The sequence below is a fragment of the Diabrotica virgifera genome, chromosome 1 (genome assembly GCF_917563875.1).
Source record: "Diabrotica virgifera virgifera chromosome 1, PGI_DIABVI_V3a".
Taxonomy (NCBI): domain Eukaryota; kingdom Metazoa; phylum Arthropoda; class Insecta; order Coleoptera; family Chrysomelidae; genus Diabrotica; species Diabrotica virgifera.
The window spans coordinates 287533081-287547746 of record NC_065443.1 but is presented as its reverse complement, the minus strand read 5'-3'; the positions used below and the strand labels follow the sequence as shown (position 1 = coordinate 287547746).

At 32.9% G+C, this 14666-nt stretch overlaps 1 protein-coding gene across 2 annotated transcripts in view; it reads right to left on the bottom strand.

Moving 5' to 3' along the window:
- Positions 1-14666, bottom strand: part of LOC114324292 (transcription factor SPT20 homolog) — a 242704-nt gene that overhangs the window by 10305 nt on the left and 217733 nt on the right. The window lies entirely within an intron of this gene.

Below are 14666 nucleotides of genomic sequence, written 5' to 3'. Positions count from 1 at the left end.
GAGCTTCATAATGATAATTAAATGCAAGTTGTATACATGATTTTTTCTATGATCATTAACAATAAAAATATATTCAAATTTATTAATTTTGTAACACAAGCAAATTAAGTATTTATGTATATGGTTAAATTAATTATGTTGTTGAACATTTATATTTTCAATATTACAATTAGGGATTCCAATGAACTGTCAGTGGTGGCCGGTGGATGGCTAAACTGACATGGCCATAGACATAGTTAAGGGGGGTGCTCATGGCGTATCTAATGTTTACATTGAATATTGACAAATTTGTAAAGAATATTCTGTTTGGTTTTGTTTTTTTGTTAATTGTGTAGCGAAATTTGTGAAATTGTGATAGCAAATTAAATATGAAGTGGTTTAAACATTGGATACGCCTATGGATGACAGTTTCGCCATCCAGCAGCCATATTATATCACGTGATTTGGAATGCCTAATTATTATTAAATGAATAATTTGAGGTTAAATTTTTAATATCCCTATCTTCTTCAGACATTTCTGAAAAAGATGTCATTTTAAAATTAGTCAGTTTGTTTACTTGAGAACTGTCAAAGCCTACCTATGTATTTGACTCGACATTGGTCACTTCTCGTGTGCCACCTTCATCGCGAATGTCATCTCGCGATTTTATTGGTTAAAAATCTGTATCATAATGAAGCTCATTATGATACAGGTAGTGAAATCATAATTGATATACCGGGTGTCCACTTATATTTTCCCCCATTTTAACTGCCTACAACTTCTAAACGGCTCAAGATAGAAAATTGCGGTTTTCGCTGGAATATTTTATTTTAGTAAAAGTTTTGTCTGAATGGATTGAATTTTTTGTATCGCTTTTAAATACGAAAACAAAAATGGCGGATTTTTGAAAAATACGTTGTTGACTTTTTTTAATGGAACACCCAGTATATTTTTTTGTAAATTGAAAGAAAAGTCATTCACCTATCCAGTGATATAAAGCTTTTCAAAATCGGTTGTCAAATCACTGAGTAATTAATTTTTAAAATGAGGGGTGCAACGTGGATATCGCATACCTAAATAACAATTGAGCAAAATGATATTATGTTATGTGATTTCCACATTGCATCTCTCATTTTAAAAATTAACTGCTCAGTAATTTGGCAACCGATTTGAAAAAATTTTATATCGCTGGATAGGTAAATGACGGTTTTTTTCAAGATACAGAAAAATATACTGGGTGTTTTAATAAAAAAAGTCAACAACGTTTTTTTTTCAAAAATCCGCCATTTTTTATTTAAAAGCGATATAAAAAATGGTCACTTACCTAAAAACTTGAAAAAACGGTAATTTATCTATCCAGCGATATAAAAATTTTTAAAATCGGTTGTCAAATCATTGAGCAATTAATTTTTAAAATGAGAGATGCAATGTGGAAATCACATAACTTTTGGTTAGTTATGTTATTTAGGTATGTGATATCCCCGTTACACCTCTCATTTTAAAAATTAATTACTCAGTGATGGTGAGCCACCCACCATGTGGGCTCACCATGTTCTTGTAACACTGATTATGCTCTTGTTACAGAGCGAAAATGTTTTGTTTCTATATTTGTAGCCCTATAGGGGCTTTTTAAACTAATATACCTTTTACCAGGACAGAAATTTTTTATTAAATTTTACTTTCACTCAATTTCGATATTTTATTCTTAAAATCATCAGATAATATCGATGTTTTTGAAAATGAAGGTGAAAACTACTTCCAGGTAATCTCCAAGACCTAGATCAGAGATAAATATTTTATTGTTTTCCCCGTTTTGTCTCGGTTGGCTAGGGATATTTTTTGTGTCCAATCGACGCGACGTTCGTATTAGTCGAGCAGCTTTTTTCAAAAGGAGCGCTGGTACTAACGAATAAAAGATGTTCTTTAAAAGATAAAAGTATAAAAAAAACTCATTTGTGGGAACAAATGGATGAAGAGCTCTTTAAAGGATAATATTTGTGGGTTACAATGTAATTTATCCTATTTCTTGAATATTGTAAGAGATTTTTTAATAAAGAATCATTTTTTATTAATTTAATCCTTTTTATGTCGACTATTGTATCGATATCTTATCGAAATCAATATCAATACGATATTTTTATAAGAAAATATTACCGATATCGATACACGATACGATACTTCATTGGCATAACCAATACAATACTCAATACTTAAATCGTATCGTATCGTATCGTAAAGCTCTATGTTCTATGTGTCGGACTTTTTAAAATGCCCAACATATTTGTCGGGCAAATATTTTTTCCTATATTATATAAAGTTTGATTTTAATAATCTTAAAAACAACCTGCTAGTTTTCACAATCATAAACTTGTCAGGATTACACGTTCCACATTTAAAGTCACTTTCCACAATTAAAACTTCCCCTGTTCCAGTGTTCCCATACATCATAGTTTGTCCGACTAGACACCGTTAAGCTATTAACAAATTTTCAGCTTGCTATTAATCGACTTTTTTGGTACGCGGGATCCAGGCCTAACAGGGATTCCCTCATAAAATTTAAGAAGAGCACGTTAATGCCTGGTTGCACCAACAGATCTTAAGCTTAAGACTTGCTTTAAGCTCAGCTTACGAAACATACGCCTAGCACCATTGAGTCTTAGATAAATTTTTAGTTTGTCACATTGGATTGCCAAGTTGTTTTGCATAGATAAGAATCAAAATTATGGTGCAACGTAAGTGAGATTTAAAGGGGCCCTATCTAAGTTGAGCTTGGCTAAGCTGGAGCTTAAGATTTGTTGGAGCAACCAGGCATAAAGTTGCTGTCGTAGCTTAACTAACAAATAATATTCATACACCGCTGTGTAAATTATTACTTTTATGAGAAAATGATCTCAAGTCAGTGATTCTACTTTTACCAGGCTTGTTAAATGAGTAGAAAACGCCTCGTATAAATGTATAAGTATAAAATAATATATGAAGAGACCTTCAATGCAAAAATTTACACGTTTTTTCCGAACTTCTCAATGTAGCTCACTATAATTTTATTAGTAATACTTACACATTATACTTAGAATAAACATTCCTTGAAGTTGCATGAAATATCAAGTAACTGTAATTTTCTAGCGGAACTAACAATTTTATCGAAGAAATTACTAATGTATATTTGAAATCGAATAATGCCTTAAACAATGATACTATTAGTAGTTTATATAAAATCCAGATTTTGTAATGCTAATACGTATCACAATTACTTGTTGAAATACCCGCAAGCAAGTCACTTACTATTACCTATTACGTCTATAAGTCAGTAGGATTAAATACGATGGATAAATTGGCTTTTTATTCTCTTGTTAATTATTATTATTACTGCGATATATATTACCAAGGCACATACTGCTCCACATAAATCTAAATAGAAAGATGGCATCCTTATAAGCTATGAGTACTATGAGAAGAGTCGTAACACGCAACCTTTTTTGCTATGTAACCCCCCAAGGGTAACAATAAATAATTTTTAATAATTCTTCTTCGTCTTGTACCCTTCTCCGTTACGGCAGATTTGAATAGTTTTGCAGATGACAATCCGAACCATTCCTCCAGTTTTGGAGACACGAGTGTCTCGTGAAGCCTGAATGAACTTAAAAAGCATAACGACGAAGAATAAACCCAAAGTGCTAATAAGTAGCATATCTGTCAAATACTGGCTAGCGCACATTAATGAATTATTGACAGGACATTTTCTTAAAAATGATCAAAACATCCAATAAAATCCAAAATCAGAACATCCAAGGTAAAAGGATGAAATGAAGCTTGAAATGGTTAGAAAGGGCTGTAAACTAGAAATGCTCCAAAAACCTTTCGAAATGTGCCTAAGCGTAGATGCACAATGACGTTTTGAATTTTGAGAACCATTTTCCGAAGTTGAAATTGAAACAACAAATAAACTTAGTTTAAAGTAAAATTGTGGATTATTACCAACAAAAATAGTAAATTGTATTCAAAGGGGTAAGTGCGCTTCTTTTGAACTGGTAATAATTTATGAGTTATGCCAATTGTTATTTTTATTTACAATCATATACCTACATTTCATTTTTTTAATCAGTTAATTCTAATATTTCCAAAATACATATTAGAATCATAATTTAAAGATAAAAATATACATTTTTCGAGATTTGTCTCCAAAGTTCTAAAAAAATGAATATTTTATATTCTATAATTTTACCCCTCTCTGTATATCCATTTAAATAAGTACAGAAATTGTAAAATATTTAAATTCTTATGTATCGACTTATCTCTTTAATATCTACATTATTTTTAAATATCCTGTAAAATTTCCACATTTTTTATTTCATGTATTTCATATAATTACTATATTTTTTGTTCTTATATAATTCACGGTATACAGAAAATTACTCGTATTTGTAGATCTTTGTTTCTTGTGGCTATAAAAGTGACCTATTTGGAATGCAGTTGAATACAAACAGAGACAACGACCGTGACAATGAAGCGTCCTTTCGCTATATTGAAATAACCTGACGCGAAATTGCCATACGAGGGATGTTCAACTTTACATTAATGATTCACTGTTAAACACACAGTTTGCTGCCGGAAATTTTTTTACTGTTTCTAGGTAATTTGGGTCTGCTGAATTCAAAAATGCCACCAGATTTGCTCCATCAGATCGTTTTCAGAAAATACGACTACTGATCACATTTCTAACATATAGGGTAATTTAACGCAGCACTACCTACATATATGTAGTGCTGTTACCCATGAAATAAACCAAATACAAATAAAAAGTAAGATATTTATCGTACAATAATGTGCTTACAAAAATCATCACACATATCTGCCAAATAAACTTAACTTTTCATCTAACCTAACTGGCAGCATCGCAACAAAAATGTGTTATTCGGCGTCATCGTCACCTAAAAACTTCCTTTTATATGATTTTCTTGCAAAGGCTTATAAGGACGGTCCCTTTGAAGACTCCAGCAGTAATCCGCCATCATGTCATAGCCCCATCTCCCTGATACCCCTCTTCCATTGTTTTGATATCTTGGTGAAGATTTCTGGGAAACGGTCTAAGTGGCTGTGAAGGTAATGCATTTTAATACTCATAGATATGACAACCGTGTTTGTTAAAATTGTTGAGCATTTATTCCACTCTAATGCCCAATTGGTATACTTCCATATTTGTTGCTATTATGTAGAAGGACACACTTTAAACTTCGTTTGGAACTGTCGATAAAAAGACGCCAATGATCTGGTGTATACTCCGATACACCCATTTTTTCTAGCAGTCCTTTAATACTGTTATAAAAAACCATATCATCTTGCTGAGAAAAAAAGGCAAAAGATCTTTTATCTCTATTACGGTAGTATGTAATTTTGGTGTCTGGGTGAAGAATATTCTTTTCTTTTAGTCTGGAGATAAGAAACTCGGAAGAATCCTTTTTAAGGTTCAAATTTCTGATAAGATCGCTTAGCTCTTCCTGAGTAAAGCGCTCTGGACGTGTTGAATCCTCTTCAAAATCACTGTCGTCTTCCTAAAAGAGGTTAGTCTCTTTTCTGCAGTTATTAGTCTGCAGTTCGTCAGATAACGTTTGGGCATTATCCTCTGGTAACATAGGTAGACTGCTAAATATTGGAAAGGGTATCTGCTCAAGCTGATGTGGAATTGGTCTTATTGCTGAATCCAGCTTAGGATATGTCCACGTATGTCGATTGTTACGATTAATGCCCTTTATATTCACAAAACAAAAATAGCAATCATCAAAATGATTTTTTGGTTCCCTACATACCATTGGACAACCAAATTTAAACATTTTCGTTGTCCTTTCGTTCACTGTCGCAAGTTTTCAAGACAAGTTTTGCACACTACATGTGGAGCTCAGGATTCATCTTGATCTCCTAAATGAACACCAAAATAGGCCCTTTTGTTCATTTGCCCATTGGTCTTAAAATTTGTTAAGTTTGGTTATAAACATATTGCAATTATAGTGGTGGAATATACAGAAATGTAAGAATATTTAAGCAGTTGATACGTATGTTATATCTCGAAAACTAGAGCTGATACAAAGAAAGGGTTTGTATTTTTGGAATCAGCACAGATGAATTAACTAAAATCAGTTAATTTTTTTTCGGCAGCAAGACAATTTTTTTTTTTGTTGGGCTGTGTATAATTGGTTTAAATAAACCACAACTTAAAATTAAAGACTCTCTATTTTCACAATTTCGATTTAACCGTTAAACCAGGTTGTGAGGTTTAAAAAACTGTTGAACCAGGTTGTGAGGTTCTTTAACCGGGATCTTCTTCTTCTTCTTTCTGGATTTGGCTTTCCAAATATTTTTCCTTGCAGGATGGCTTGTAGCAGGGCATATCTGGATTCATTTTATATAATGTGACCGAAGTATTCTAACTTTCGAGTTGGTGGTCAGTACCTCTTGGTTCTTCTTTAATAGAATAGAATAGAATAGAAATATGCTTTATTGCCACTGAAAATGTTTACAATTTTATGGACAAAGCTTACATACAGTCAAAAGAAAAATAATATCAACAACAAAATAACGAATAACAACTACAATTTACTAAAATGAGATAAATCGTCAATATACAGTAAATATGATATAAAACCAAAGACAAAAACAATTAATTGCAAAATTTTTATAAATTGCAAATTAAACATACATACTGTTGTGATCTTGATTATTGATATGAGATAATATTTTCATATGTCATTTAATTTAATCAATGCATTAATAATAATCTAATTAATTTACCAGATCACATATCAATATGTTTTCAATCTCAGGGCTTTTTATAAAATTAATTACTTACATACGTGGCTTCTAAGTATTTCTTAATGGTTCCTAATCGGGATAGGAAAGAAAAGAGTAAAATAATAACACATATGGGTTACAATTGTAATCAAAATATTGTTTATTTTATTTAAATGGCAATCACTGCTTAATATTTGCTATATCTTATTATTCTTAAACATAACATTTACACATGGGAATCTTATTTCCTTTTGATTTCCAATTGAAAGTTTTTATTAACATTTAACTATTATGATTTATTAGCAATAATTCTATTTAAGTTTGATGAAGCTTTTCTGATATTATTGATTATGTTTCTTCAATTTTAAATGTGGTATTTACTACGAAAAACCCATACATTCATGTCCAAACAAATGAGACTGACCTTTTTCTGGTGCACTGAGAATGTCTTCACACAAGACCCGTTTCCTGCTATCCTTGGCTGCAATCAAAACCTCGTCCTGGCTTCCAGTAATGTTCTCCTCTGAAACTAGCTCGTATAGCTCTCGTTTCCTGCTTCTGTCGTGATGCTGTGTTCTACCTTTTTTGAAACTGCAATCAGCTACCGGGAACTCTTGGCTCAAGGAGGTTCTTTTACTCTCAACCTGGCCTACCTCTCGTTCTACGATAGATACTCCACACTCACGGAACTACACCGGCTTTCTCAATCTCCGTACACTACCGTCTACTACTCGACTTCACTTCTCGACAGCTCAAAACATTCTGATCTCTATTTGTCATTCATTCCCCTACTTTCTAAATATCCCTTCCAGATTCACAAATCAAATTCCACCACCAACTCTCATTCGCAGTATTCCTAAAAACCAATTTTTAAACTTTCTAAATATGCTTAATGGATTTCAAAGAAAATAGTTAATTCCCATTCTAAAATTACTTTCTACTATATACAAATTTTAATGACCTATTCTCTATTTCCACTTAGTCTTATTTAGCATCGGCTAATGATCGATCCTTCCGCGAACAACGATAATGACCTATTAACGATTTCACTTGAGTCTTATTTAATCACTTCTTAAAATTAAATATAACAATTTGTTGTATACAGGTTGTTCTAAATTTATATGCCCGTGGTTGAGACAATTGAAAATATTTTATATTAAATTGAATTTTGTTTATAATTATCAAATTTTAATTTTCATATCAAATAGAAATATAACAAATCCCCGCCTTGTATTCGATAAAATTTATCTGCAATTTTAAATAAATTTTCTCGAGGCAAAACCAACTCCCTGTATATTTCCTTACTTTAATCTACGTCTTATACCCCTTCTTCTTGTATTACTCTAATTAGTCCCACCTGTAGAGTAATTGTTTCCTTATTTTCAGTGTCCTCATCCTGTGTTAGAGTGTCGGCTATTATGTTGTCTTTCCCTTTTTCCCATATCAATCTTCTGTCTTTTTCCTCAGATTTTTCACATACTTTTACCGTGTATTCTGCATCCTCGTTTTCATATGCCTCCTCTTCAAATGCCACTGTTTCGATCATATCTTTTTCGCTTTCATTTGTTAGCTTTATTTCTTCTTCTCCTGAGCTCATCTCTTCTTTTGAGGAATCCCAGTTTTCTTTTGCTTTTGATACTCTCAATTTTTCTTCTTCTGGGCTCAACTCTTCTTTTGAGGAGCCACAGGTTTCATTTTCTTTTGTCTTTTTCTGACTTTTTCTCCCTTTTCTTCTTTGTCCTTGTTTCGTTGCCAAATTCCTTTCCACTGTTTGTTCTTTACCTGATTCGTCCGTATTTTGTTTCTCCTGTTCCTTGTTCTGTTCTTCTTCTTTTTCTTCTGTTAGATTCATCGTATTATTTTTAAAATCTATCACTACATGTTTTTCTGCCAATTCGTCAACTCCTACTATCATGTCATGTGACATGTTTGGCATTATTACACATTGTAGTGCATACATCTTCTTACCCAGTCGTACCATTACTCGTATGCCTTCATTTATAGTTGCCAATGTCCGTTTGTTTGCGCCCACTAAATTTACCCTAGGTATTTTGTAAATTAAATTTGTTAAGTTAACTTCTTCTATTAGTTTTCTGTTGACCAATGTTATTTCAGATCCAGTGTCTATCATAATTTTAATTGGTTTCTCGTTGATAAATCCATCCACAAATTTTAAATTAACTCCATTTTTCTTTTCGTTGTTTCCTGCCAATTTAATAAACTCCTTGGGGTGACAAAAGATTCCTGTTTGATTTTTGGTTTTTAGTGAGCGCCGTCGTGAAAAGACGCCGGTTGCTCATCGTTGTTTATATTTTCGTCATAATGTCTCTCTCCGTCATATTCATCTGTCTGGGTATTATTTACTTCTCTTCTATTTTCTCTTGGTCTGTCGGATCTGTTTCGGTTTTCTCGATATCCCTGTTCATTTTGTCTACCATTATTTCTGTTTTCTTGATTTGAGCGTGTGGTGTTTCTATTCTGGTATTCTCGATTTCTATCCTCATTCCATTGCCTATTTCTTTGTTCATAATTTCCTCTTCCGTTGTCTCTATTTTCGTTTTCCCTTCTGGGATTAAAATCTCGTCTTGTATAGTCCCTCCTATTTTGATTTCTATCTCTGTAATCTTGTGTTTCTCGGGGCCTGTAATCTTCTCGCGACCTTCTTGATTTTCTTTCTCTTAGACGTGATTCTCTTATTTGTAGGAATTGGCATAAACTATCTATGTCTTTGTAATTTTGCAATGTGATATGGTCTTCCAGCGTTTCCTCGAAATGTCTTGCAATCAGTTCGACTAATTGTTCCGATGAGTAATTATATTGTAAATGCTTTGCATTATTGTAAATTTGTAAAGCATATGTTCTTTCTGATACCCCCATCCTATCATTGTATTTCCCATTTTGCAATTCCTTGTTAATTTCCAATTGTTGGACTTTTCCCCAGAAAAAATTCAAAAATTTTTGTTCAAATTGTTGCCAACTGTCAAATTCTTCTTCTTTACAATCGAACCATAGGCTTGCTTCATATTTTAGATGGTTTCTGATAGTTTCTTTTGCTGTTTCGAAATTTCCGATGTGCTGTATTTTCTTTTTCAGGCTATTTATGAACGGCACTGGGTGTAATCTTCTTACATCCCCGCCAAACCTTATCTTCACGTCATCTGTGCTATGTATAACCATTTCTCTTCTTTCTCCGACATTCTGTTGCGTCCTGTTTTCGGTGACTTGTTTTTCTATTTCTGTGATTCTTTTTTCCACTTCTTCTCTGTCTACTTGAATAGCATTTTCCAACTTATTTTTCAAATTTTCTATTTCCTTTTTCTGGCAATTCGTTACCTCCTTTATTTTGATTTTGATTTCTTTAATCTCTAACTCCTGTTTCTCGCTCTTTTCTGCAATCTCTTCTATTTTTTTAACCATTTCCTTCTTAATACTCTCTATATTTCTGTTGTTTTCTTCTATGGCTTGTTTTGTTTCCTGTTGATTGTCATCCATTTTTTTCTGTGTTTCATCCATTTTCTTTGATGTTTCTTCCTGATTTTTATCCATTGTCCTTTTTGCTTCATCCATTTTTTGTGACTGGAGTTGCATCAGTTGTAATAGTTTATCTATTCCTGATAATTCTTGCTGTTCTGATGCCATGATTGTCGTGTCTAAGATATCTTCTTGGTCTGAATGTTCTTTTTGTTTTTTGTTGTCTTTGCTTTGGCTTCTTGTCACAGACATTTGTTTTCAAGAAGTACTGTCCCCGCCAAATATGAAATTTTACTAGTATGTTACCAAGACGACTTTTTCTCACCCAAATATTATAAATTGTCAATAAATATATCAAATGTAAATATCGTAAAAATAAAATATTAAATCAGTTATGTAAAATTTGTACCTAAAGAGATCTAAAATTTTATGTTATCAAATGTAAGTATCTCACTTTTTACCACAGGCATATAAATTTTCAAATACCGGCTTTACTCTTTCTATCCTTCAAATTTGCCACTAGAAATACTTTACAATGCCCTCCACGTTGGACGACAGTTGTTGTGATCTTGATTATTGATATGAGATAATATTTTCATATGTCATTTAATTTAATCAATGCATTAATAATAATCTAATTAATTTACCAGATCACATATCAATATGTTTTCAATCTCAGGGCTTTTTATAAAATTAATTACTTACATACGTGGCTTCTAAGTATTTCTTAATGGTTCCTAATCGGGATAGGAAAGAAAAGAGTAAAATAATAACACATATGGGTTACAATTGTAATCAAAATATTGTTTATTTTATTTAAATGGCAATCACTGCTTAATATTTGCTATATCTTATTATTCTTAAACATAACATTTACACATGGGAATCTTATTTCCTTTTGATTTCCAATTGAAAGTTTTTATTAACATTTAACTATTATGATTTATTAGCAATAATTCTATTTAAGTTTGATGAAGCTTTTCTGATATTATTGATTATGTTTCTTCAATTTTAAATGTGGTATTTACTACGAAAAACCCATACATTCATGTCCAAACAAATGAGACTGACCTTTTTCTGGTGCACTGAGAATGTCTTCACACAAGACCCGTTTCCTGCTATCCTTGGCTGCAATCAAAACCTCGTCCTGGCTTCCAGTAATGTTCTCCTCTGAAACTAGCTCGTATAGCTCTCGTTTCCTGCTTCTGTCGTGATGCTGTGTTCTACCTTTTTCGAAACTGCAATCAGCTACCGGGAACTCTTGGCTCAAGGAGGTTCTTTTACTCTCAACCTGGCCTACCTCTCGTTCTACGATAGATACTCCACACTCACGGAACTACACCGGCTTTCTCAATCTCCGTACACTACCGTCTACTACTCGACTTCACTTCTCGACAGCTCAAAACATTCTGATCTCTATTTGTCATTCATTCCCCTACTTTCTAAATATCCCTTCCAGATTCACAAATCAAATTCCACCACCAACTCTCATTCGCAGTACCTATTCCTAAAAACCAATTTTTAAACTTTCTAAATATGCTTAATGGATTTCAAAGAAAATAGTTAATTCCCATTCTAAAATTACTTTCTACTATATACAAATTTTAATGACCTATTCTCTATTTCCACTTAGTCTTATTTAGCATCGGCTAATGATCGATCCTTCCGCGAACAACGATAATGACCTATTAACGATTTCACTTGAGTCTTATTTAATCACTTCTTAAAATTAAATATAACAATTTGTTGTATACAGGTTGTTCTAAATTTATATGCCCGTGGTTGAGACAATTGAAAATATTTTATATTAAATTGAATTTTGTTTATAATTATCAAATTTTAATTTTCATATCAAATAGAAATATAACAATACTTACAACAAATAAAATACAACATTAGGAATTAACAGTATAAGCTACTGCGTATGAAACCCAATTTTCTTATTTATTCATTAAGAAATTCTTCTATTGAATAATATGGTCTTTTAGATAGATAGGCTTTTGTCATTTTACGGAACTTTGGGAAAGATGTTGCAAATTTAAGTTGTAAAGGGAGATGATTGTAAAGTTTTTTTGCGGAATATAATATAGATTTCTTTACTAACTCAGTAGATGGGATCGGTAAATAAATATCAAAGATTGAATTTCTGAATGAAGGTGTTTACGAATTAAACAAACCGTTTCTTCTTCTTCTTCTTCAGTGCCTTATCCGGTCCGGATGTTGGCGATCATCAAGGCTATCATTGTGTTGTTGACTGCTCTGCGAAACAGCTCCGCGGAGGTTATCTCAAACCATTGTCGGAGTTTATTCAACCACGAGATACGACGGCGTCCCAGTCCTCTCCTGCCAAATACTTTGCCCTGCATGACGAGTTGAAGAACTCGATATTTTTCTTCGTTCCGCATCACGTGGCCAAGGTACTCAAGCTTACGTTGTTTTACTAAATTAAGCACTTCTTTTTCTTTTGTCATGCGCTGTAGGACCTCAATGTTGGTGACATGGTCCACATAAGATATTTTTAGTATCCTCCTATAGATCCAATCTCGAAGGCTTCAATCCGCTTTTCAGTGGCTTGCTTCAAACCGTTTCTAGAATATATAAAGATGGAAGTGTTAAAATTCCGTGATTTCTGAAGTAACTTATGCAATGTGTAGATCTTCTGAGGCCAAACAGATATCTTATTGCTCTTTTTTGCAATTTAAAAATAACATCAAATTGAGCAGCTGTACTAGAACCCCAAAAAGGAAGACCATATCGAAGATGAGACTCGAACAACGAAAAATATGTTATTTTATAAGATGCTAAATTGAGTTCCCTTGAGACAGATCTTATTGCATAGCAAGCTGAGGTGAGTTTCTTACTTAACGAATCGATATGAAGGGACCATTTGAGGTTGCTGTCTAAAAAAATATCAAGAAATTTTACAGAATCAACGGTACTGATCTGGCTGTTATTAATAGGCAAGGGTTGAAGCCTCTATAGGATAATGCTACTGTTTTATCTATATTAAAAGAGAGTAAATTAGAGTCAGACCAGGTCTTTATCATCAGTAGATCCGAAGTTATAGTTTCATAAAGAGATGCAATAGTTGAGTTGCTCCAAGTGATACTGGTGTCATCAGCAAAAAGAAAAATGTTCCCATCGATTTTTAAATTAGTGATGTCATTTATAAAGATAAGGAACAGAAGAGGTCCTAATACTGAACCTTGCGGTACTCCACATACAATGTTTTTGAGACTAGAGTCAGTATCATTTGCTCTAACTAGTTGTTTCCTATTATTCAAGTAGGATTGGAACCAATTCAAAGAAATACCTCTAATTCCATAGAAATTTAGTTTTTCAATCAAGATGTCGTGATTTACACAATCAAAAGCTCTGGCATAGTCACAGAAAACAGTGGCAGTATAAAGATTATTGTTTAGTGCTTGATAAACCTCACGTAGTATTACAGAAAACATGGCATCAGTGGTATATTTATTAGTTAAAAAGCCGGACTGATTTTGAGATAAAATGTTGTTATCAACGATAAAGGACATAAGTCGAGTTTTAATGAGTCTCTCAATAATTTTGGAGAGTACCGGTAGTAAGGCAATAGGTCTATAGTTGCAGGCATTAGATTTTTCACCACCCTTATAAAGAGGAATAATTATGGCTGTCTTTAGGCACTCTGGAAATTTACCGTTTTTGAAGGAATCATTAATTAGTGAGACGAGTATTTCCAACACATTTTCTGTGAGATTAGAGAAAATTTTTATAGATAGTCCATCAGTACAGAATGATTTGCTTTTGATACTATTGATTGTTTGGGTCAGTTCAGAGTTATCGACTGGTTTTAAAAATAATGAATTCGAGGCCTTTCTTGAATTACGGAGATAGGAAATGGGATCTTGTTGCGGCAAAATAGTTGATGTTATATTTTTACTCACATTAACGAAGTAATCGTTTAGACTTTCAGGATTTGGAAGGGAAAATGATTGAGCTGTGTGAGTTTTATTTCGAAGATCGTTTATTATAGACCAGGTTTCTTTTGCAACACTTTTAGAGCTTCCCAGACGATTTTGATAATAGGCTTTTTAGCTGATTTGACAATTTTTAGATATGTTGTCCTGTACTTCGTGATATATTCAGTGACAGAAACATTGGTAGTAAATTTCTTGATGTATAGAAGTGAACGCATATTCTTGCCTGATATGCGGATACCTTTCGTAACCCAAGGTTTTCGATGTTTTGGGTTAATAGGAATTAAAGGAAATGCCTTATTAGTCCTGTCGCCAGGGGGGGTACAACGGCCTTCTTAATTCAGATGGACTTACCCAAGTTTTTTTTATGTATTTTGACCCGTAGAACACGAATTTTTTGGGTAACAGTTGATCCGGATGTCGATAAGATTGTTATAAACGAAGAAGTTGAGGAATTACATAACAGCGATTTC